This window comes from Sus scrofa, chromosome 5 (assembly GCF_000003025.6).
Source record: "Sus scrofa isolate TJ Tabasco breed Duroc chromosome 5, Sscrofa11.1, whole genome shotgun sequence".
NCBI classification, from domain to species: domain Eukaryota; kingdom Metazoa; phylum Chordata; class Mammalia; order Artiodactyla; family Suidae; genus Sus; species Sus scrofa.
The window spans coordinates 49,158,242-49,181,164 of NC_010447.5; the positions used below are offsets into that span (position 1 = coordinate 49,158,242).

General features: G+C 42.1%; 1 protein-coding gene across 26 annotated transcripts in view; it reads left to right on the forward strand.

Moving 5' to 3' along the window:
• SOX5 (SRY-box 5) overlaps positions 1,709 to 22,923 on the forward strand; it is a 1,006,514-nt gene continuing 985,299 nt past the window's right edge. For 16 of the 26 annotated variants that reach the window (XM_021092932.1, XM_021092937.1, XM_021092927.1 and 13 more), the window contains exon 1: positions 2,244 to 2,644. The gene's annotated coding sequence lies outside the window, so the exon portion shown is untranslated. The other 10 variants (XM_021092936.1, XM_021092946.1, XM_021092949.1 and 7 more) reach the window with 4 other exon arrangements.

Genomic DNA, 22,923 nt, shown 5'->3' on the forward strand with positions numbered 1-22,923 from the left:
AAGGTACAGCACAATTATTGATGCATTCTTAGGTATTCTTATATTCTTATTATGCAAGTGGCTCAGACTTGAAGCTTGCTTGCATGCATAGGAAATGTTAGGAAAGGTAACATATAGGCAAGACGTTTCATGCACACATGAAGGGAATTTTTTCACACAGTTGGTGAGGCCACATTGATCCAGCAATTTGAATATTATTATTATCCGTGATCTCGCTCATTAAATACTTAAGAAAACTTAACTGTTTAAGGATACACATTTAGAATGCTATATCTAGAGCTATATCCAAGTTGGCAAATGATTACACCGCTTATAAATTCTAGGCAGATGATAATTTAGAGTCCCCATGAAAGCCTTGAGTTTATTTGATTGTTCTCTTAATTACTGGGCTCTATGCTATCAAATATTTGTGGAAGAGTAAGCTTTTCTTTGTGGGAGTGGATAATAACTGTGCTTACACTTTGAAATTTTTGCCTTGAGTTATTAGGATTTGCATTTCTCACTTTTGTTCCAAGGAAAGGTGTTTAGCCATTTTTAGAAAGCAGGTACCAAATAATCAATCGTCAAACACCCCAGAAAGTTTCCGCCCTAGACAAGTGCAAAATCTCAGGTATTAGCAATCCACCTCCAGAGACAAATCGACAAAAGGTGAAAGGGGGTGGGGGGAAAAAGGATGTATCACATTTCTAGATGAATATATCGTCATTGGTATGTGATGGCGTGCATTGAGGAACTCTATTTGCTTGCTAGCTGCCGTTTAGAAATCCAGCTAGAAAAAGTCTGCGAGAGGTCGCCAAGAGGCAAGCCCCAAGTCTTCCTCCCATGCTCCTTCAGTGCCTTGCTCTTCCCGGCGCGTCAAGAATAAACAGACTGGTCATTGATCTCGGGTGGTGTTGTTGCACTCTGGGAAATGCTGGGGGTGCCGAGAGACGCGGCTCAGTCAATGGATGCGCGCCTGAAGAAGATCGCCGAGATGGGGGCAGAGAACATGCAAATCAGCATCATGCTGGAGAAGCCAACAGCGACAAAAAGAAACGTGTTGCTCGTATTGTGTCTTACTCCCCTTCTCCGTCACCCTCCTCCAGACCCGTTGCCTCCCTCGAGGCATCTCCCTCCCTCTCTGTCCCTTTCTGGAAGACCAGATCTAGGAAGATCCGTGAGGACTCCCCCGCTCCTCCACCCTAGTTTGGAGATTTAATAGGATCCCTCTTCCCCCCACCCCCGGCGAACCGGCAGCTGTTTTAAGTCAAGGAAAGTCAGATTGGTAGAGATAAGCGCCGGAGCAGCCCGGGAGCTGTCAGAGCACACACAAATCAGCCCCACAGCTTCTGCTCTGAGCATTACCTACGGAGTTTCTTCCAGAGGTGATGCAACTCCGAGGGTCTTGCTCTATCCTTCCAGCGCGGACTCTAGTGTCGCAGAACAAGGAGTCGAAGCCTAGCACCGACCCGTTTTAGACCCCTAAACATCATTCCCCGGTTCTTGGGCACTGGGATTTTTGGCTTCGGCCACACAAAACAAAAACCAGTTCAACCACCCCGGAGGCTGCGATGAGAGCGCCTCAAAACTTTTCTGCCCCCTACCCGCCAAGGAGTAGGTGGGTGCAAAGTGCCGGTGGCGGGGGCCTGCGGGCGCAGAGCCGCTCTCGGGGAGGCAGTGGTCGCTTTAAAAACCAACGTCTCGAAGCTCCCAGCCTCGGCGCTGGGCGGACGGCGGCTCTCCTCCCAGAAGGTTCCGCGGACTTCCGCAGACCCCCACGCGCGCTCTCCGCGCCGGCTTTACCGTGTGCAAACGGGGGTGGGCGACACGAAAGGGCCCAGGTAATGGTTACAGGACAGCCGGCGAGGTTCCAGCGCAGGGAAGAAGTTGACAAAGGGGACTTGACTAAACATGAATGCGTATTTATAGACGCGAGCTCCACCGAGATCTAGAGATATCCCCCTCTCCCAGCCTCCTTCCCCTCCTGCCATTTCTTTTTATCGCTCATTTAAATGGAGGGCAGATTTTTTTTTTTTTTAAACATTCCTGCACGGTGTGGGTCATCGCCGCGTTATTTACAATCTAGTTACTCTGCAGCAGACGGGGACGCAAACTCTGGGGCGCCTTCCCTTCGGATGGACAGAGAGTGCGGCCGGGCGGCGAGCGGCAGGAAGGAGGTCAGGGTGGGTTTGCGGGAGCCCGGGGGCGACCTGGAGGGAGCGCGAGCCCCCGGCGCCGCCCCCGCGCGCGCCCCCGCCCCCGCCGCACCCCCGGGGCGGGCGCCGGGCCGCGCTGACCGGCGGCGGGTGCGCTGCCCTCGCCTCCCCCATTGTTCCGACTGTCTTTTTGCCTTTTGTTATTTGCACTCGCATTGTGTTGTTTGTCTCCGAAGCCGCCTCATGACCAGCAAAGGGATTTCACCTCGTCCTTGAGAGCTACACGGGGAGCGCGAGCGAGCGACGGGGGGGAGAGGGACGCGCGCGCGCGCGCGCACACACACACACACACACACACGGACACACACAGACACAGAGACACACATACACACACAGTGAAAAAGGCGAGCCACCAAAACCCATCTCCAGTCTCCTCCCGGGGGCCCCCGGCCCGCCGCTGTGCCACTTTGCATCCCACGCCGGAGGAGACGTTGAGGAGAGCCGGTAAGGTGCGTGAATCGCTGCGTTTTAACTTTGTTGTTGGTCCCGACGTGGTTGTGGGCAGCCCTCCAAGGCGCAGAGCTCCCCTCTGCCGCTCGCCTTGCCCGCCACTCCGCACTCGTTCGCCGCTCCAGCTGGAGAGCCGGCGGAGGAGGGAGGGGGCCGCCGCCGGAGTTTCCTCAAGTACAGAGGGAGGGGGACGGGGTGGGGGCGCGGGGAGGCGGGAGACGGTTGGAGGCTGGCGGCGGCCCTGTCACCCTCGGGGGGCGGCCGACCGCGGGGACCCCGGAGTGCGGGCTTGGCCCCGGTTCAGGAAATGGGATAACTTTATATTTTGCTTGGGGAGCCTGCGTGCTGTCGCCGGTATTGTTTTTGCAAGTGGTGGCGGCGGAGGTGGTGAGGAGCAGGGAGGGCAGGAGCGCAGGGAAAATCCTGGGCTCGTCCGGGCATCTCGGCCGACGCCCCTCAAAGTTGGACCGGGGTCCTGACCCTTCCTAGGACTGCAGGGCGACCCCCGGCCCAGCCCGTAACCTGTGCGCTCCCCCTTTACATGTTTTTGTTTCGCTTTCTGCCATTCCTTCCCCCCCCATTCCTCCTCCCTCTTCACCCCCCCCCGGGGGATTTCGGAAACGAGTTTCATCCTTCAGGATTTTAGAGATTTCAGAGACCGGAAGCTTTAATTTTTAATTGCAAGTACTTTCCCCCCACCTTGCGCCCGTGTACCAACTGGAGACCGCTCACGTGTTGTGTCACTTTAAGCGCGGCTTTGGGAAATCTCGCCTGCACTTTTGGGGCTGCAGTAAAAAGCCAGGAAAAGAGGTTATAGGAGTTGAAATCAAATTGGATTTGGAAATGTTTGCATTTGATAGCAGCAGTTTGTTGAGTATTGATCTGCTGGCATCGATGCACACGAAGCACTGTTTACATATTTTAATAGTAATTTTCCTTACACGTTGCAAAGCGAATCTGTTAATAAATAGATTGACCCTGGTGAATATCTGAAGACATTGGTCTCTGTGACTAAATTCAGTGTGGTGAGTGGGAATTCATTTTGATGCCTTCCCTTCACAGCTAAAGTGGGTAAAAAATGAAGAATTATGTGAATATGCAGACCTGTATTTTCAGTGTCAGCCAACCCAGGCACTCTGGGTACAGCTGTACTTCTTGAGAAAAGTTTAAGGATTTGTTCTAACTCAGTTGAGATCCTCACAATATCCAGATATCCAACGTAGTTTGTCTAGAAAGGCATGAGCCGATTTCCCCAGAGACTCCCTTCAGGCCCAGCACAGTTCTTTAGTCAAGGGCAAGACCAAGGGAAATCTGTGGGATTTGGGGTAATAAATGTGGGAATCTGCAGAGGGACTAGACAGAGTGATTTGTTTCCTTGCTGTTCATAAATAATGGCCCCTAGTATCCTTAAAAAAAAAAAAAAAAAAAGCCACACAAACAAAACAGGCCAATCAAGTAGGCGCGTGGGAGATTTGTAGGCAATGGACATTTCAATCAGAAAAACCAGAGCAGAGTTTTTTTGATCAGGATTACAGGAGTGAGGCTCGATTGCCAAGAGTGATTAGGTTAAGGGCCAGATGGTTTTAAAGTATACGGAAATGTTTTTTAAGTTTGACTTTTATAGCATTTAAAAGGAGGACGATTTCTTAGAGTCTTTACAGAACTGCTAAATTTTGATCTGTCTAATTTTGAAGGAATTCAGCTGTGCATGAACTGCTATTAACTCTGATAGGGAAGGAATCTGGTTTCAAATGCAGATACATGGGACAGAGTTTCTGGGGGTGCTTCTTCCTGATTTAAATATAGCTCTGAGGCTGAAGCCTAGATAAATTCAGCCACAATGATTTAAAATCCTAAGTACTTACACTGAAAGTTCTTTTAGGCATTGTGTAAAGTTCTCCTGCCGATTATGTCATCAACTGTTTAGTCCTCAGAAGTATACAAGATAAAAATCATAAGCATCACTTAAAACTGATGCAACACAGCATCAGTTAAATCCTGAAACTGGTAGGCATTGCTTTTGTTTGCCTAAAAGGTAGATCTTTCATCACATGAGTTGTTTAAAAACATTTAATTGTGGGGGTGGGAAGGGATGTGCATAATTATTTAGTTATTTGTGTTAATTATATAGTGGCATACTCGCTTGAAATTCTTTCTTTTTTTTCCTTTCTTTCCAGTGGTCTTCTAACAACCTTGTACATGAAGAATAACAGAGTTTTTGTTTGCTTGTGGGTTTTAAAAACTCTCTTTTTATAGCCTTTTGGATTGGGCAATATCGAACCAATCTGACATAGACTTAAAAGAGTACTCAATACAGGAAAGGAGAGCTTCAACTCTTATCACAGAAAGCCTGTATTTTGTCATTGAGATTAAACAGTTCTGGTTGAATGGCATACAGGATTCAAAACTCAAATTTGGTAAATAACCAGGCATTTGAGATCCAGTGGTTATTTCAAGTTAACCTATGTGTAAATGCACAACATCCTGTTTAGACTGGCACATGGTTTTGTAAAAGAAAAAAATGAATATACGATTATAAAGATGTTATCTGTGGAGTGTACAGAATAAATAGTAAATAGCAAAAGAGTGCTGTTTATACTCAGGTGTAGCTTCTTTTTCTTTGTCCTTTTTGGGGGTAAGGCACAAGCTATAGAGAGAGTTTAAAACCTCATTTTCCAATTAAAAGAATGAATTTGAGTGGAGAATTTTTCTCTTATAAAGCAAATAAAAATATGATATAACGATTAAAAGAATATACTGTCTTCTTGAAATAGCTCTATCCCTTTATTGAGTGATAGGCAATCAATGTTTTGAAGGTATGTGCAGATTATATAAAAAATATAATGTGCAAGATATGGTAAAACTTGTTTTTATAAATCTTCTAAAATACACTGAGTTTCAACTTAGAGTTCTAGTGGTGAATACTGTTTAGCTTTCTAGCAGGTAAAAGTGTTTAGATGTTTGATTGGCATAACATGGATGATTCACTCAATATCTGATCACCTCCAGTGGTAGAGAATGCTATAATTAGAGTTTTGAGAGTAGCTTGGAAAACTTATTTGTCTGGGCCTGAAATCAGTGCATTCCCTCACACACTTGTCACAGGTTTTCAGCCTGAGAAATGTAGATTTATTTTAAAGGCGAGGAAAGTCCTTGGCTGGTTCAAATAAACTACATCCTCGACTTAGATTTGTAGATAGTTAATAAAATAAAAGTCCAATTTTGTTCCAAACATTGTTTTAAAACACCCATTTGTAAATTGTCTGCATTTGGTTTTCATATGTTAATGATTTGGGATCTGAAACTTCTTTCAGAAAGGCATTTTGGTTTATCTTAAAAAACACCACACAAAACTGTCTAAACAACTCTGTAAATAAACTGTTCCAAATGCCTCAATTTGATGAATGAATTAAAGAATTATAGTTCTTATCCAATTATGATCAGTCTTGTTATTCCATTTCCCATTTGAGGGTCCTTAGGGAGTGGGGATAGTAAATGAGAGTGGGGTCTTTGTTATTTTCCATGTATAATATAACATAAATTATCACTCATACGTGACGTTTAGGAGAAGGATTTTAGATACAGAAATGTTATTTAATGGTCTTCAGTTAAACCAACAGTTCATTTGCATATGAAGTTGCTCTTAACAGAAGAGTAAAATGAAGTTTCTAAGAATATGAAGCAAGGATCTAACCTTTGGCTTAAAAATAATGAATTTTTATATTTAAAGGGGGAAAAATGGAGCACTTATGCCTTAGAAGCAAGGCAGACACTCAGGTGCTTTTAGTCACTTTCAGCTGGGCCATACTGGGACATTTCTATGGCACTTTTAAAAATAAACTTTGCTATCTTCAGTGTTCTTGTTTATTAAGAAAAGGGGAATATACTTTTTGGTTTGTTTCCTCCAAACTTCTACCCCTTTATCTGCCTATATGGGTGCCTTTGAATGCTCTCCTAGTCAGGGGCCTGAACTTTAGCATGGGCCCTTGGTAATAGCCCAGGGTGCTTTAATGGACTTTCCTGCATTTCTGCCCCATTTGCCCAATTTAACCTCTGGCTCATAAAGTAATGAATTCAAAGGTGGTAATAGCTCATTATGGTTTAATTCTCTAACTGAATGCTATTATTATTCTTATTCTTATTCTTATTACAGTTTATTATGACCATCTAATTCCTTAGAGAAAGAAGTGGAGTATCAGGTGAAACTGCCAGGAAGAAATACTTATAAACATAGGGATTTCTTGTTGTACCACTCAAATCATACCTTATAGGACAGTAATTGCTTTTGAGTAAGGATGATATTCAGTGGGGTCAGCATATTGATAAAATTAGGGGTGAAATGAATGTATTTAAAGAATACATGCAATCACCACCCTTTAAATACTGAGCCTTAGAAAATCCCCCAAAACACCCTGGAAAAAAAGCATCTTCAGGAAGTGGCAGCCGTGGAGGTGGTGGTGGTATTGAATTCTACAGGTAGAGGTCCATTCATTATTGCTGAAAGTTCATTAAAAAACTCACCTGATCATATTTTTGATGCTCAGTTACTTGCCATTCATTTACTTCATGGTGATATGCTACCCCATGTCCAAAGGGGACAAATAGTGCTGCCATTACAGGGATGACCCCCAGTTGGCATTCCCCAGAAGCTTAGGCAATGCCTTATCACTGCAGCACCAATTAAAGTCTTGGAGGTGGGCAATTCCGTAGGGAACCAGGATGTAAAAGAAGCTATCCCACTACCTTTTGGAACTTTTCAGTTAGGTCTATTTATAATTCTTCCAAGACTTCACTTGGAGTTTTGAACATTCAGTTCTTTGCCCCTTATGCTAACCTCTAAAGCTGGAGCTTGTAGTCCTTTTTCTTGTAGGGATATTGCATGGATTATGCTAGATATTGTATATCAGATTCCTAGCGTAGGTTCTCTCATGAGCTAGATGCTCAGTAAATGTTAGCTACACTCTTCTTTCCCTTCTGTCACATCTTCATTTTGATCATTAATAATGTCTGAAGCTTCATTTTGTACTTTCTTTGAACCTATTTGAATCCAAGGAGAAGAATATATCGCTTTCCTGAGGCTGAGATCAACACTTTAAAATCATGATTCAGTTAACATCTATTTATGATCTCTGACAACGTGGTTTTATTAAGAGGCTGTATTTTGTGCAAGTGTGAATTCTAGCTTTTATTCATATAAATGTTCCTTCAGTGATTTTATCCTACATGTTAGGTAAAGGCAAACAAAACTTTGGGATCTAGCTATAGAGCTTTTGTTATCATTTTTGATTTCTTATTACAGGTATCAACTAGTGAAAATTTATTGTGATTTTTAATCCATTGAGAGTCATCTGCCTCTGGGTTATATTAAGTTTAGCACAGGTGGAGAGAGAGAAATTTCACTTGGAAAAAGAAGTAAGTCTAACTGCAGTATTTTGCTCTATAAAGTCAACAGTTCCTTCAAAGAGAATCTCCTAGTTTCAACTGGGTACAAGGAGAAAGGCACAAAGTATCATTGCCTGTTTGAAGAGAGAATGTATAGTAACATGGAGAAATTAGTGCTTGTTTTCTTTACCAGTTATTCAGAGACTTTCTCTGTCAGTACAGCTGACCAAAGATAAAGGAAAGGCTTTTTAAAAAAGCATATGTCTTGATGATTGCATTAATTTGGGTCCCTCTAGAGGCAGACGCCAAATGGGATTAGATATGTAAGAAGTTTTTGGAGGGGATGGTGGCAGGAGAAGGCTGGTTTTTCAGCTGTGAACCAGATTTGACACTTTTGCAAGGAGGGAGGGAAGGAAGGAGGATTGAGTAGGAAGAAGCTTGATGGTAGTACAGTCTGAGAAAGGTTTGACTAGGTGGATGAGAGCCAGCCATTGGAGGACTGCTCTGTCTTAAAGGAATAGCCTACATCTACGTACCCCCACTGGTCTCAGTACTTGGCTTTTGGCTTGGAGCAGCCTGGTGGAAGCAGGGCCTTGGAGCACAAATGCTACGAGAGACAGAGAAGGGCAGCAGGTGGGGGCACTGAGTCCTCTGTATTCTGGCCACAGGCGATCTGAGTGGTGTAGTGCTGGTGTGGAAGTATAGCCCAGAGCACTCGCTCTGGTTGGATGGGCCTGTCACTAAGAAAAAGACCTAGCGGTTTCTTAAGATGCTTTATTTTTCTCCATTGGAAAATCAGCATAATGATAGCATCACCTCACAGAGTGCTAGTCAAGATTAAGTGAGGTTATATGAGATTATGTACAAATCCGTAGTACTATGCCTGGCACAGAGGAAATGCTCAACATATATAGTTCTCTCTTTTTAATGTTCTCATAAAATGCACCTGAGAGGTATAGCTGAATTGTGTCAGGGGATTGTAAGTATATATTTAAACAATAGGTATTTCATGTAATTCGAAGGTATTTTTTATGCAAGCAGACATCCTTAATGTTTGCCTTTTCGAAATAGCTCAGTTTAGTTCTCAGTTTAGTCCTTATTTTTTAATCAGGCTGTAAACCATGCAATAGACCAGCCGACTTGACCATCTTCAGGTAATTTACCCTAAAGTGTGAGGTAGACAGAACACTCTTCATTTCCTTACCCCTCCAGGCCTCCGATTCAGTTGAGAAGCAACTTGCACTATAAGTCTGCATTTTATCTTGAGCCTCAAACACCTTGCAAGTCTTTGCTCCCCAATGTTACTGTTCCTAAACCAACTTGCCGTGCGCCACAAAGCACTGAACTCAAGTGGCCCTCAGCGCGAGCTCCTGCTGTGATGAGTCACAGAGCCACCAGCACTTTGTTGCGTTAGATTTGATCACTGCCATGAGCAGTCCTTCGATTGTCGGCTAAGAGACCCTTCAGGGAGTTGTCCCTTAATAGAAAGTCTCTTTTCTTCCCTCCTGTTGTAACTTTAAATTAAAAGAAACTGTAGAGGAGCTGGTGGCCTTGCAGCAGTTCATTCTTCTACCCACTGGGAGAACAACATCTGAGAAAAGACGTTATTGGACTGAGAATTGAGTTGTTGCTTTTTTTTTTTGGGCCAGCATCGGGGGTGGGACACTTGTGAGGGAGATTGGAGACTGGCTGTCAGTAATATTGGGGAGGGGGATCCTTCTGCATGTTAGGGAGCATTTTGGGGATGGAAGACATTGACTTAGCATGTTGGGATACATGAGGCCCCTGGTACTTTGACCCTGATTTTTAGGTGGTTCTGTGTGTTGTACTGTGGGAACCTGGCAAGGGTTCAACTTCAGAATCCAAGGAGGATGAGAGGCAGGAAGAGAGAGCTAATTTTTGACACATTCCTCGGATAAGTGCCCCCTCTAGGGAATCTGTACCCAGGATAAGGACTGCTTATTGTGAGGCTTTTGGCATAGTTTTCCCCAAATAGTGGGTGCTAGTTGCTTCAGTGTCACTAGTTTAAAAGGTTGACAGACTTGACATTTGGAGAGGCTCTTTGCTGAGCCAGCTATGGTATCCCCTGTAGTTGCTGGTCCATCCCCATCCTGGGTTAGGGCCTGCTTTCAGATCGGATGTCTGCTAGGATCCCCTGGTGCACTTCATGGCTACTGAATGCTGAAGCCGGCTGAGGTTTGCATGTGAGTTCTTGTGATGCTTGGTGTTACTACATGGTGTTGGCAGTCTCTCACGTGTATCTGGCACAGTCAGTCTCATTAATTTACTCTTGCACTGGGAACTGCTTTGGAACACACACATACCATTTCTTATAATTCTGTCCTGACTTTCCATTCTTTACTTTCTCAGTCTCATAGCCACTATATTTTTACTACAGGAGGCAGAATAGCAGTGCCTTTGCCATGTTAGATTGGGAAGTAAAGCGATAGTTTGAATGCACCCTAACCAACCAACCAAGCCAATCTCTTAAGTTTGTAAAGAAAGTTAATGGGTTTACTATTTATTTCTAGGGACTTCAGCCCCACAACACACCTCCCTTCCCACTTCATTGCTTATTTACTTAGTGTTTCTCTTCCCACAAAGTCTTTCTTCTCCTGGCACCATCACCACTCTGCATTGAGCTAATTTCACCAGAGCAAGTGAGAAGTGGAGGTCATGCCAAGTATACTACTGCCCGATTTGGAAGGGGTAGCCTCAGGTGACAAACATTTGGAAGGTAAGCTCCTTGAGGGCACTGTGCTGTATTTTTAGCACAATCACAATGCCTGGAACAGGGCAGCAACAGGATCAATGCTTGCTGAGCCAACTTGTCTTGCAAACCAAGCTTCATTCTGAGCCAGGCGGCCCTGCATGATGGGGAAATGGGGGAGCTAACCGTGGTTGAGCATCGACCATGTTCCAGGTACGTATTAGGTGCTTTACATGGATAATCCCACTTAATCCTCATAGCCCACAGATTAGGTGGCTATTATACCCTTTTCACAGATGGCCAAACTCCAAGCAGTCAGGTGCTTACTTATATTCCTCAGCTCATGAGCAGGAGAATCACTGCCTGGATTTTAGTCTTTTTGACTCAACCACCTGTATTCTTGCCAAAGTGCTGGTGTGGGGTTCCCATCCCTGAAATGGGAGCGCTAACCATACCGCAGGGATAGTTAGCAAAAGGTGGGAAGCGGTCACTGGAAGTGATGCCTGAGGTGTAATCTCTAAATGCCAGTTATTATTATCAAGGACCCACTGATCCATTTATTAACCCAGAGAGTATTGAACACACCGATAGATGTTGCTTAAGCCATACTTAACAGGAAGTATTTTCTGACTTGAAGCAGAGCTTTCTGAATACATAAAAAACTGACATCAAAGGAGTTTGTAGAACACTGTGTCTCAAAGGTGATCACCAGTCACCTAACTGAAAACCACCTGCCTGGGATGCTTTTGAAAAAAAAATCTACCTTTTTGGCCCCAACACAGACTTTGGGAACCCGAATCTCTGTGGTTGAAGCCCTGTAATTCTGAATTTTTAACAAGCATGACTAGTGATTCTTTTGTACATAAAATTTTAAGAGCCCGTGATAAAAATTCTTTTTATTGATTTCATTTGGTACTGAGTTATATAGATGGCATATGGAAGTAAAGTAAGATGCTCAAAGAGTAGTGGCAGTGCCAAGATAAAACACGAGTGATTGTTGGATTGCTCAAACGACTTTTTTTTGGTGATTTGGTTTTAGGAGTTTTGAAATAAAATTTAAAGAACCTAAGTAAATTTGAGTATATAGAATACTAGTGTGCTTAAGGTCAGGAGTGAGGGGACCTGACACAAAGTGGGTTGAGGTTGGTATGTGTGGGGGGCAGGGGAGGGTGGCAGTTATGTGCATTCCAGGCTTAGAAGGCTCTTTCTAATAGGACAGGTAGTTAAGTAAACTGAAGACCAGAAGTTGATTTATTTATTCAGTGCTGTACCCCAAATATTTAGAATGGTGTCTGGAACATAGTAGGGGCTTAGAGACCTTATCTTTTTTTGTCTTTTTGCCTTTTCTAGGGCCGCTCCCGCAGCATATGGAGGTTCCCAGGCTAGGGGTCAAATCGGAGCTATAGCCACCAGCCTACGCCAGAGCCACAGCAACGTGGGATCCAAGCCACATCTGTGACCTACACCACAGGTCACGGCAATGCCAGATCCTTAACCCACTGAGCAAGGCCAGGGATCGAACCCGCAAGCTCATGGTTCCTAATCGGATGTGTTAACCACTGTGCCACAATGGGAACTCCTACAGACCTTATCTTAATGAATGAACAAAAAACAGATGGAGTGAGAGCGTAATAGTGGGAAATAGATTAGGATAGTTTGATGATGATGATGACTGTGGTTATAAAGAGGTCGAGAAGGAGTATGCCAAAGAGGAATCCTAGTGGGGTAAGCCAAGGACGAGGTTGTAATTAGACTAATATGGGCCTTACAGGAGAGTGCTTCCATACAGACAAGCAAACAATGCAGAAACAAACCTGAGGTTTGTGTGGGATCAAATACAAGGCTGCTGTGTGTGTGTGTATTATCTTGGGAGCAGCAATTGCTATGTGAGGACAGGGACTAAGTTTGTTTTGTTCTCCATATGATCATAGTACTTGATAAATATTTATTGAATAAATGACTGGTTTTCCACATGGACTGGAAAAGAAAGCTTTTAAATGCTACAAAAACATCTTCTAAAAAGAGAACAGAAACTTTACAAATGCTAACCAATAGATGGGTGATCATGAAAATAGCAGATCTTCATAAAACTGCGAGTTCTTAGTCTATTTGGAGTTTAGTAGAACTGGCATCTGATTGTTTGCCTCTCACCAAGCAGTGCTTTGCTGTTCATGTCACTTTCATTTTATTGTGTCGAAAATCCACTGTGATGCCTAGCACAGTGCCTCCCCGATACTAGCTCTTGAATAAGTATTTGCTGAAGATTTCAATCTGTGACTGAAGAGTATTGACTAGAGGTGGGAGTAGGATGGGGTGGGAGGTATGAAACTGAAAGCAGACAGAAGAGAGAATTGCCTTCCTTCCTTCGCTTAGAATTCCCAGAGTGACCTGTGATCCAGCGCCCTTTAGGTAGGCAGATTTCCCACGTAACTCCAAGCTTGGTTATGGGAATCTTCAAAGGAAGAATGCTTGCTAAAGTAATGATTGCAAAGGTGAGTTCAGCATTGTTAGATGAGGCAACCATTCATTTGATCTGGAAAGTTAGGCTGGAAAATGTATTGGGGGGAAAATAGTAAAAAGTAATTCTATACCTAACAGGAATTTCAGTAGAAAAATGGCTCTAATTCAAGCGGTATAATGTTAACATCAATGCGCGTCTCGTGGCTCAAGCCCTGCGTAATGCTTTGGAAATAAAAGGAGATTGTGTAAAGAATTAGCAATACAAGGCATTTTTAAGTGCTTTATTGCAGAGGCCTGTGATACTCTGTGAAATCTATGCAGGCTTTTTCTCCCTGCTGTGCTTAATTTCAGAATCTGATGCTATTACCTATCCTTGGAGGAAAAAAAAAAACACAACACTCTCTGTTAACTCTTAAAAACCGAGTTTAACATTGCACTTGCTTTCAACATAATCTTTCTGATATTTCCCCGGGAAGAAAGAAGTGGTGTGTTTAGCCACCGAGGGTTTTCGCCTCCAGGTTTAGTATGGGATTGCTTCTAGGGGGCAGCATTAGAGAAAGAGGGCAAGTTGAAAATAAATGTGGAAAGCTTAAGTTTAGAAATGGCTCAAGCAGCTTGAAGAATAAGGTCCCTGAAAGAGTCGGGCAGAGATTATGTTTGGCAGGAATCCAGATCAGAAGCCAGAAAGGCAAATGTGTTGTAAAGAAGATCAGACAGAAGCCAGGACAGGAGTTAACTCTTTACAATGTAGGTGACTATCTTCATGTGACATGAAGACAGCCCCCACCCCCAAATAATTTCCATGGCATGTCATCACTATGTACCTTTGCCCTTGAAATAACAGTTAATGTTGATGGATAGTTTACTCTTGCCAGGCATTGTGCTAAGCAGTTTATTTTTATTTTTATTGATTCTTTTTCTTTTCTGGGGGGAGGGCGGGGAGTGTGCCCTCTGTATGTTGAAATTCCCAGGCCAGGCATTGAACCTGTACCACAGCAGCAACCCCAGCTACTGCAGTGACAACCCTGGATCCTTAACCCATTGTGCCACCAGGGAACTCCTATTTTTATTGATTTTTTTCCAGTAACTTTCTGATGTATCCTTATACAGATAAGGAAACTGAGCTGGCCCAAAGTAGTGTAGCTGGTATGTGGTGGAGCTGAGACTTTAACCCAGGATGTTCTGATTCTGAAGCTTGGGCTCGTACCCATTGTAATGTAGAAAGTATATTTTTTAAGTCTGGTTGAGTCATTTCTCAAAATGACACTTGTATTTTTCCCCTTCCTTTGTACGTGTCCTTCTGTCACTCTCTGTCAGTCACTTTTCAGCTTATTTTTGAACTTTTGCAAAGTTCCCCAAGGTAAGATCTCCTTTTATAATCTGCTCTGTTTACCACTGCTAGGACAGTCTTCCCAACGTGCTATTTAGATCATGTCACCCCTTTCTTAAACATTCTAAGTACCTGAATACTACACACACAGGGGACTCAGACCTTAAGTCTGGTTTTTAAGGGCCTTACCATTTTCTCCAAGTCTTCTACCTTTTCAGGCTTATATTCGAAACCTTCCTTTTGAGAACAGTTTGCTTCTGATCTGGATTCAGGATGAGCACAATCTCCCAGATGACTCTCAGACTGTCTGAGGCATGTCAGCCTTGTCAGCTCTTCTCCAAATGCTCATGCCAGGGGCGTTCCTTGGGCATCACATGAAAAGCCACTGCTTGCATCTGAATCTTGTCTGACTCAGGGCGTTCTTTTAGAGTTGTTTGCAGCTACTTTAAATGTCCTCATCATTTGACTTTCCTTGGATCCCAATTCACTTGATCGTGAATTTCAACTAACTTTGTTTTTTGTTTGTTTCTTTTTTTGCTTTGTCCCTTTGTTCATTTAGTAATCAGCAGATATTCGTTGAGCACGTATTGTGAACCAGGCACCCCATTAACTGCTTAGATTCTGTGATGTGTGGAATAGGCACATACTTGTCTACAAGGGTTTAAATTTTACTAAGGAAAATGAACTTTAATCAAATAATCACCTGCATTTATTTTTTATTTTTTGTCGTTTTGGGGCCACTCTTGTGGAAGTTCCCAGGCTAGGGGTCAAATTGGAGCAGCAGCTGCTGATCTGCACCACAGTCACGGCAATGCCAGATCCTTAACCCACCGAGTGAGGCCAGGGATCAAACCCTCATCCTCATGGATACTAGTTGTGTTCGTTGTTACCACTGAGACATTATGGAACATCCATCACTGAGATTTATGATTGCAAATTGTGGAACTGTATTTCACAAAAGTATATACAACATGTAGGAGAAGTATCTCTTGGCAGGATCATCAGAGGAGGCTGTCCTGAGGAAGTCACATTTGAAGAGTGGTTAATGAGGTAAAGAGGGCAAAAGAAAAGAACTTTTTGAGATATAGGAAGTAGCATGTGCAGGAGTTCCATAGAGAGAGAGAGAGAAGGATGTCTTCTTGGAATTAGAAGGTGAGCATGGCTGGGGCAGAGTGACTGGGAAATGGATACAGATGGGTCTGTGAAGGTAAGTCTTCATAATAAGGGTGGTATAGTTTTTAAGCAAGAGACTAATAAAATGTGTGCCTAGAGCATGTAGACCAAGTTGAAGAGCAGAAGGAATCCTTGGTAAGCCAGTAAGGTGGCTGTTGAAGTGATTCACTCAAGAGAAAGATGGTGGCTTGGATTTTGGTGCTGGAGGTTTAGAGATGGAGACTAGAAGAAAGGTTTCACAAACAAATACAGAGGGAAAATCGTCCCGTTTCAGGTGCTTTGTGACTGTCTTCCCAGTCTCCCTCTACCAACCTAATGGAATATTCCATTTGGTAATTACCCACTGTTTCCGTGTTTCATAGGTTTAGAAAAGAGATGCATAAATCTGCATCCATACATCTCCCACGGACTTTGCTGGGCTGGATCTGTACTGGCTTTAAGCCTTGCATTTTCAGGCAGAGAGTTTTGATACAAAACATACAGTGCCTCTTGTCTACATATATGTATTTGCTTTCACATTTGTTTTTTTTTTTGTCTTTTTGTCTTTTTGCCTTTTCTAGGGCCGGTCCCATGGCATATGGAGGTTCCCAGGCTAGGGGTCTAATTGGAGCTGTAGCCGCCGGCCTACACCAGAGCCACAGCAACGCGGGATCCGAGCCGCATCTGTGACCTACACCAGAGCTCACAGCAATGCCAGATCCTTAACCCACTGAGCAAGGTCAGGGATCAAACCCGCAACCTCATGGTTCCCAGTCGGGTTCGTTAACCACTGAGCCACAACAGGAACTCCTCACATTTCTTTACTTTCCTTTTATGTATATTATCCCATAGTATAGATTTCCTGAAACCATACCCATCCCTGAATTTCCAAATTAAATTTAGCTTTTTCACAGCATCCTCACAGAATATACTAACCGAGTATTCCTCCTTCTGATCAACCACTTTCAAGACTAAAACTATACGGTACTATGTATCATACCATATTGTAAGTATGTTATGAAAATGTCTTATCTTCTGTGAGATATTGTGAGTTTGTGCCTTGGAATGTGGATGCTGTAGTTCCATATTATACTCCTATTTTGGACAATCACTTATATCACTTACATGCTAAGTCATTTACTTTTTAACATGGTGATCTACTTAACCTCTCTCAGTCTGTGATTCCTCATCTGCAGGGTGGGATAATTATGCGTACTTCATAAAGCAGTTGTGCGGAGTCAATGAGAGAATGAGTACAAAGTACATAAAACAATCCTTGGCCATAATGAGCTCCATTATCCAATCACATTTTATGGCCATAAATGTTACTGCTTGAAATCAGAAACCTAGATCTTATTACTACTTTTGTCTCCTTGGACCTTAGCAGATATTTGTTGAGTTCAGATTTGAATTTAAATTTATGCATCATTTCTGCCAGGGGATACAAATATAAGTTAGGTAAGTCTTGGTTCTTGAATGTACAAACCTCTATTTGATAGGAGAAACTAGTAACAGACTGGTAATTATATGTCAGGGTGATAGGTGTAGTGATAAAGTATTTTGGGAACACAGAAGAGAAGTTGGGGAAGGTTTTCTAAGTGAATTGATGTAAGAGTTGATTACTTTATCAGTCGAATACATATTAATATAATGTGTGTACATCGTATAAAACTCAAAGCTGCATAATTAAACAGCACTCCTTTCTTACTGATGATCATGACTGCTCCATTCCTACTGCTACCAACTTTGTATTTCCAAATAAAATTTAGCTCCTTCCTTTTTTTTTTTTTTTTTTTTTTTAATGGCCACACTTGCAGCATATGGAAGTTTCTGGGTCAGGGATTGAGTCTGAGCCACAGCTGTGACTGGGGCCGCTGCCATCTGATTCTTGACCCCACCTATACTCCTTCCTTTTCTTATTTTTCAAAAAATGTTAGTTATTGGTTATTTGGCTTTGTTATACTACTCTTCTTCTACCCCTATTTCCTAAAATCATACATACTCCTTTTCCCTTTTCCCAATATAATTTCTTCGTTTTTAAAAGGTTAAATCAATTCAGTAAACACAGTTACTTTGACTCTGTTGTTTATCACTGAAAATATGATGTATTGATAACTTTTACTTTTTATACCACTCTTTGGTTTTCCTGGAGTTAATAATGGCTTATGTTCAAACCTGCAAGTTTTACCAGAAGTCCTCAATGTTTACTGGAATTTGAGTCAATCTTAAAAGGGGGGTGACGTATATAGGGTGGGCCTTGGAGACAGTCACCCCTGGTTGGAAGGACCATTTAATCACTGACATGATTCAGAATTAGTCTCAGAAGCCTTTTGACTTTTAATCCGTTATATTATGCTTCTTAAAATTTCTGAAGCCATTACACCCCTTTATTGCCTGCATTTGGGCGCACTTCTCCCACCAACCCGCCCTTGGTAAGGTTCTGAGTTAAGTAAGTAGGGCAGAGGATGGTATTCTGAGAAGGGAGGATGATATTCCAGGCAGACAGGACAACATAATCAGAAAGGCACGAAGGTGAGAGATAGCGTAGTGTGTTTGTGAAATTACAGCAAGTTTGGTGTTGGTAGATTATATAAAGTACATACTAGGAGCCAGCTGAGATGAGGCTGTGGGCAGATCAAGGTGATTTTTTTTAAATCATAGACCCATATGCCTTAAGTTTTGTCTTATAGGCCATGGGGAACCTCATGGTGTTGAGTAACATGGTCTGCTTGGCTCGTGAATGAACTAATGACACATTAGCTCCCAAATGGAAAACTGACTCAAGTCAACAGTGAGGGTGCTGTCTTTGCATATTTAGTGGCATGTTAATGCTTTAGGGGTACCCCATCAGTAAATTTTTTAAAGCACACACATGTTCATAATTTATATACATGTGTTTTACTTGAGCTAGTATTCAGGGCACAATAAACACCGAGAGCAAGCTTCAATTTAAGTGATAGTCAAAGTAACGGTGCTATTACATCAGAGTTCCCTGAAGACTAACTGATGTGTAGATTTTCATGCAGTGAGTTTACTGGGGTGGGTTTTGGGGAGAGCACATGTGAGGGGTTGAGAGAAGCAGAGTAGGCCCAAGGAGAAATGAATGTGATGCAGCTGAGACTTCAGCAAACCTTTGAGGAGCTCTGGAACTATATGATGGCTCCTCAGAGATGCCCTGTACTGAGGCAGGGCGGCCAAGCCTCTGTAGCCATTCACTGGCTGAATGTGGGCCACTCCTGGGGGGCAGGGGGAACTTTGGATGAGGGCAGTTCTTGAGAAGGGATGTAGATGTAGGTCTTTAGCAGCTAGCACTCTTGATAGCTGAAAAATGAGTGCTGCTAGGTTGCATACTATAGCATCCACTAAACACAATGTTCCTGAGATTTTCTCTCTCTCTTTTTTGAATTCTCATAGACTTTGTTTGAAGTACGGCTGACAAAGAGCTGGCAGTGGGTCTAAGAGATACAGTTATGCCATTTTCCCCCTGTGCACATTATTAGCATTACTAGTATTACGTGAAACCCCAAGCTTTTTTGTTTGTATTGCAGGAAATCTTTTTAAGCTGCTTGTCTGCTTTACAAGGTTTAATTTAGCTAAAAGTTAGACAGTATAGTCCATAAGCTACTTCCTCAAGCATATGAAAATTGTAATAGTCTGTGACAAAATGGTGAAACAAAGGAGAGAGAAGGGCATTAAGTCCTTCCTGTTGTGAAATGAAGGCCCCTGTGGAAATCTTTAAGTAGTTGGATTTAAAAAAAATGTGGATCATCTTGAGCTTCCAGCTTTAGACAAAATGTCTTTATGGAACAAGACCAAAGGAAATTTTTAATTGGTGATAGGACAGCTAATTGGACATAGACATATGGTGGTGGAGATGGTGTCTCTGTGTATCGATAAAGCAGGAAGAATTTTTGCCCAGTATATGGACTTTTGCAGGTCTAGGTTGTCCAGGTTCCCAGATGGGCATCTAAGTTAGTGCTCTCCTGACTTTTTGGATATGTACGTACACCATCAATACAAAGAGAATATTACTTTTGCAAACACCCAAAAATAGAAATTGAAAGACATGAGATACAGAGGGAATAAAGAATATTTATAGAATAAGAAGTATACGGAATTCCTGTCGTGGCTCAGTGGTTAACGAATCCGACTAGGAACCATGAGGTTGTGGGTTCGGTCCCTGGCCTTGCTCAGAGGGTTAAGGATCCGGCGTTGCCGTGAGCTGTAGTGTAGATCACAGATGTGGCTTGGATCCTGTGTTGTTGTGGCTCTGGCATAGGCTGGTGGCTACAGCTCCGATTTGACCCCTAGCCTGAGAACCTCCGTATGCCGCAGGAGCGGCCCAAGAAATGGCAAAAAGATAAAAAAAAAAAAAGAAGTATAAATAGAAATTGTAATATTTTCTTTTAGTATGTCAATGGTTTGTTTTTTTTGTTTTTCCACCCACCTTGAAAACTTTTTGAGCTAAATTTCCAGAGCATAAGTTATACTAAACAGAGGAGAAAGGGTACTGACAACAAACTTTGGTAATTATGGATTTGACCTATGCAACTATTTAAATGAGATGGTATAAACTACAGGTGTTAAAAATAAATAAGGCTTTATAGCACAATTGTGATACTTTAAGCTATTTTAAGAATCATGAGCAGAATGTGTGTATATGTGTGTGTTTGTGCACACATGTGTATGTCTGTTTGTGTATTTGTACTATCTAGGGTCATAATGACTTAGCATTTCCTCTTGTTTAGCAATTCCTCATAACTAACCAAAAGGTTGGGGCCACACTGACACCATTACCCCTCTGTATATCTGGCTCTAATTTATGAGCCGTTTCCTGCTTTATATTCCAGAATGCTTTTGAATGTTCTCTCACTGCTTATTTTTCCTCTGATTCATAAACTTATAAATCAGTTACATTGAATAATTAAAAGATATTTTTATTTGCGTCATCTCAGCAATAGAGGGCCTGAAAATACAAAACCTTTCATAATTGTAGTAAGTTCCTTCATGTCCTTTTGGAATTTTAAATGATTATAAGCATTTTTTTTTTTATGGCAAAACTCATCTGTGTTTTAAAGAATTATTCCAGACTTATCTTTCCTGAATTTTGGATAGCTTGGCTTCCTTATTAACATCTTTTATTTTGTTAATAAAAGTTTTATTTCAGTTGTGTTTTCATTTTTATATGTAACAGTGTCTGCTCACAAGATGTTAGTTGCTTTGAATTTCTTGGAAGGAAGGGGATAAATACATTTCAGGTAGTGTTGTTATTACTTTTCATTACAGATAAAATTAAAAGGTAGCCAGATGTGGAACCAGTATATGAAGTCTTAATAAGGATATGGGAATTACGGTTGGATCCCTAAGGAAACCTAATCACATAATCTTAAATGTAGTTCATAAGTTAAAAGGCAGAAACCTCATTATGCTAGAGAGTGCTATTTTAAAAATAAAAAAAAATTAAGATTCCCTTTATATATATATACAAGTGATCTTTCCATTACTAAGTAAAGGACATACACTGTCTCTCAAAAAAAAACGAAAACCAAAAAAACGAAAAACAAAACTGTGTGGAGTTCTTGCCATGGTACAGTGGTTAAGAATCTGACTGTAGTAGCTTGGGTTTCTGCAGAGGCTCACATTTGATCCCTGGCTGGGGTAGTGGGTTAAAAGGATCTGGGATTTTTGCAGTTGTGGCATAGGTCACAGTTGTGGTTTGGATGTAGTCTCTGTCCTAGGAACTTCCGTATGCTGCATGTGTGGCCATTAAAAAAAATGTTGTGGAGTTCCTGTCGTGGCTCAGTGATTAACAAATCCGACTAGGAACCATGAGGTTGCGGGTTTGATCCCTGGCCTTGCTCAGTGGGTTAAGGATCTGGCATTGCCGTGAGCTGTGGTGTAGGTTGCGGACGCAGCTCAGATCCTGTGTTGCCGTGGCTCTGGCGTAGGCTGGTGGCTACAGCTCTGATTCGACCCCTAGCCTGGGAACCTCCATATGCCGCGGGAGCGGCCCAAGAAATGGCAAAAAGACAAAAAAGAAAATAAATAAATAAAATAAAATGAATATTGTGCCTTGAAATCTTCAGATGATTCCATCCATATTTGCTTTTTATTGTCTTTATAACCATTTGCATACTGTTCTTAATAGGAATTTAAAATATACAGTGTTGTTATATTTGACTATGATTAACTATTATTCATTCATTTAAAATATTTTTAATGTGAGTCTGTTCTTTGTCACATATGACAAACATTGAGTAATGGAGTTACCATGGGCAGTGAAAGAGATTTGGCCCTTGCACTTACAGAGTTTCCAATCCACTGAGAAGGACAGAGGTTAATCAGCCAGACATGCTGGAGAGATATTCTCTTCTCTAGTGTAATTGTAACTTGTAGCTGAAATTGTTAATTTAAAAAAAGAAAAACAAAAAACAAAACTGCTAGGAGTTCCTGTCGTGGTGCAGTGGAAATGAATCCGACTAGCAACCATGAGGTTGTGGGTTTGATCCCTGGCCTTGCTCAATGGGTTAAGGATCTGGCATTGCTGTGAGCTGTGGTGTAGGTCACAGATGAGGCTTGGATCTGATGTTGCTGTGGCTGTGGCATAGGGCAGCAGCTCTAGCTCCATTAGACCCCTAGCCTGAGAACTTCCATGTGCCATGGGTGCGGCCCTAAAAAGACAAAAAGATAAAAACAAACAAGCAAACAAAAACTGCTAAAGCATAGTATTTTAGGGACATGACATCATCCTTAAATATTTTAGGATTTTAAACAATGTATTTATGAATTTGTTTATTGATGTTTCATTGTTTATCCATATTTAACAATTTGGCAATTAATTGATGTATAGTCAGGGCTTTTAGCAGTGGGTCTCCTGAGTGGTAACCCTCATTATCTTCTTAGGTAAGTCACACCAAAAATATGTATTCTACGGCTTATACTTTTGATTTGCCAAAAATGACTGGAGAGCTTAAAGGCTTTTGACCAGCAGTGTAAGTAGTGTAAGTGCAGAATTTGTCTAGTTTCCTGATTTTTATTCCCATTTTATGACTCTATTTGACATCTGATTTTGTGGTTTTCGAAAATGAAATTTACCTTTGTTCTTTCCAAAGCAGTCAATCTCGTGTCACTAACAACATCCTTTTTGCCCTTACATTGTATTACTTATGCAAAATTTAATTAATTTACCCAAGTACGGTAACAAATAGAAATGGCATAAACAGACTTGGGATCAAGCAGATAGG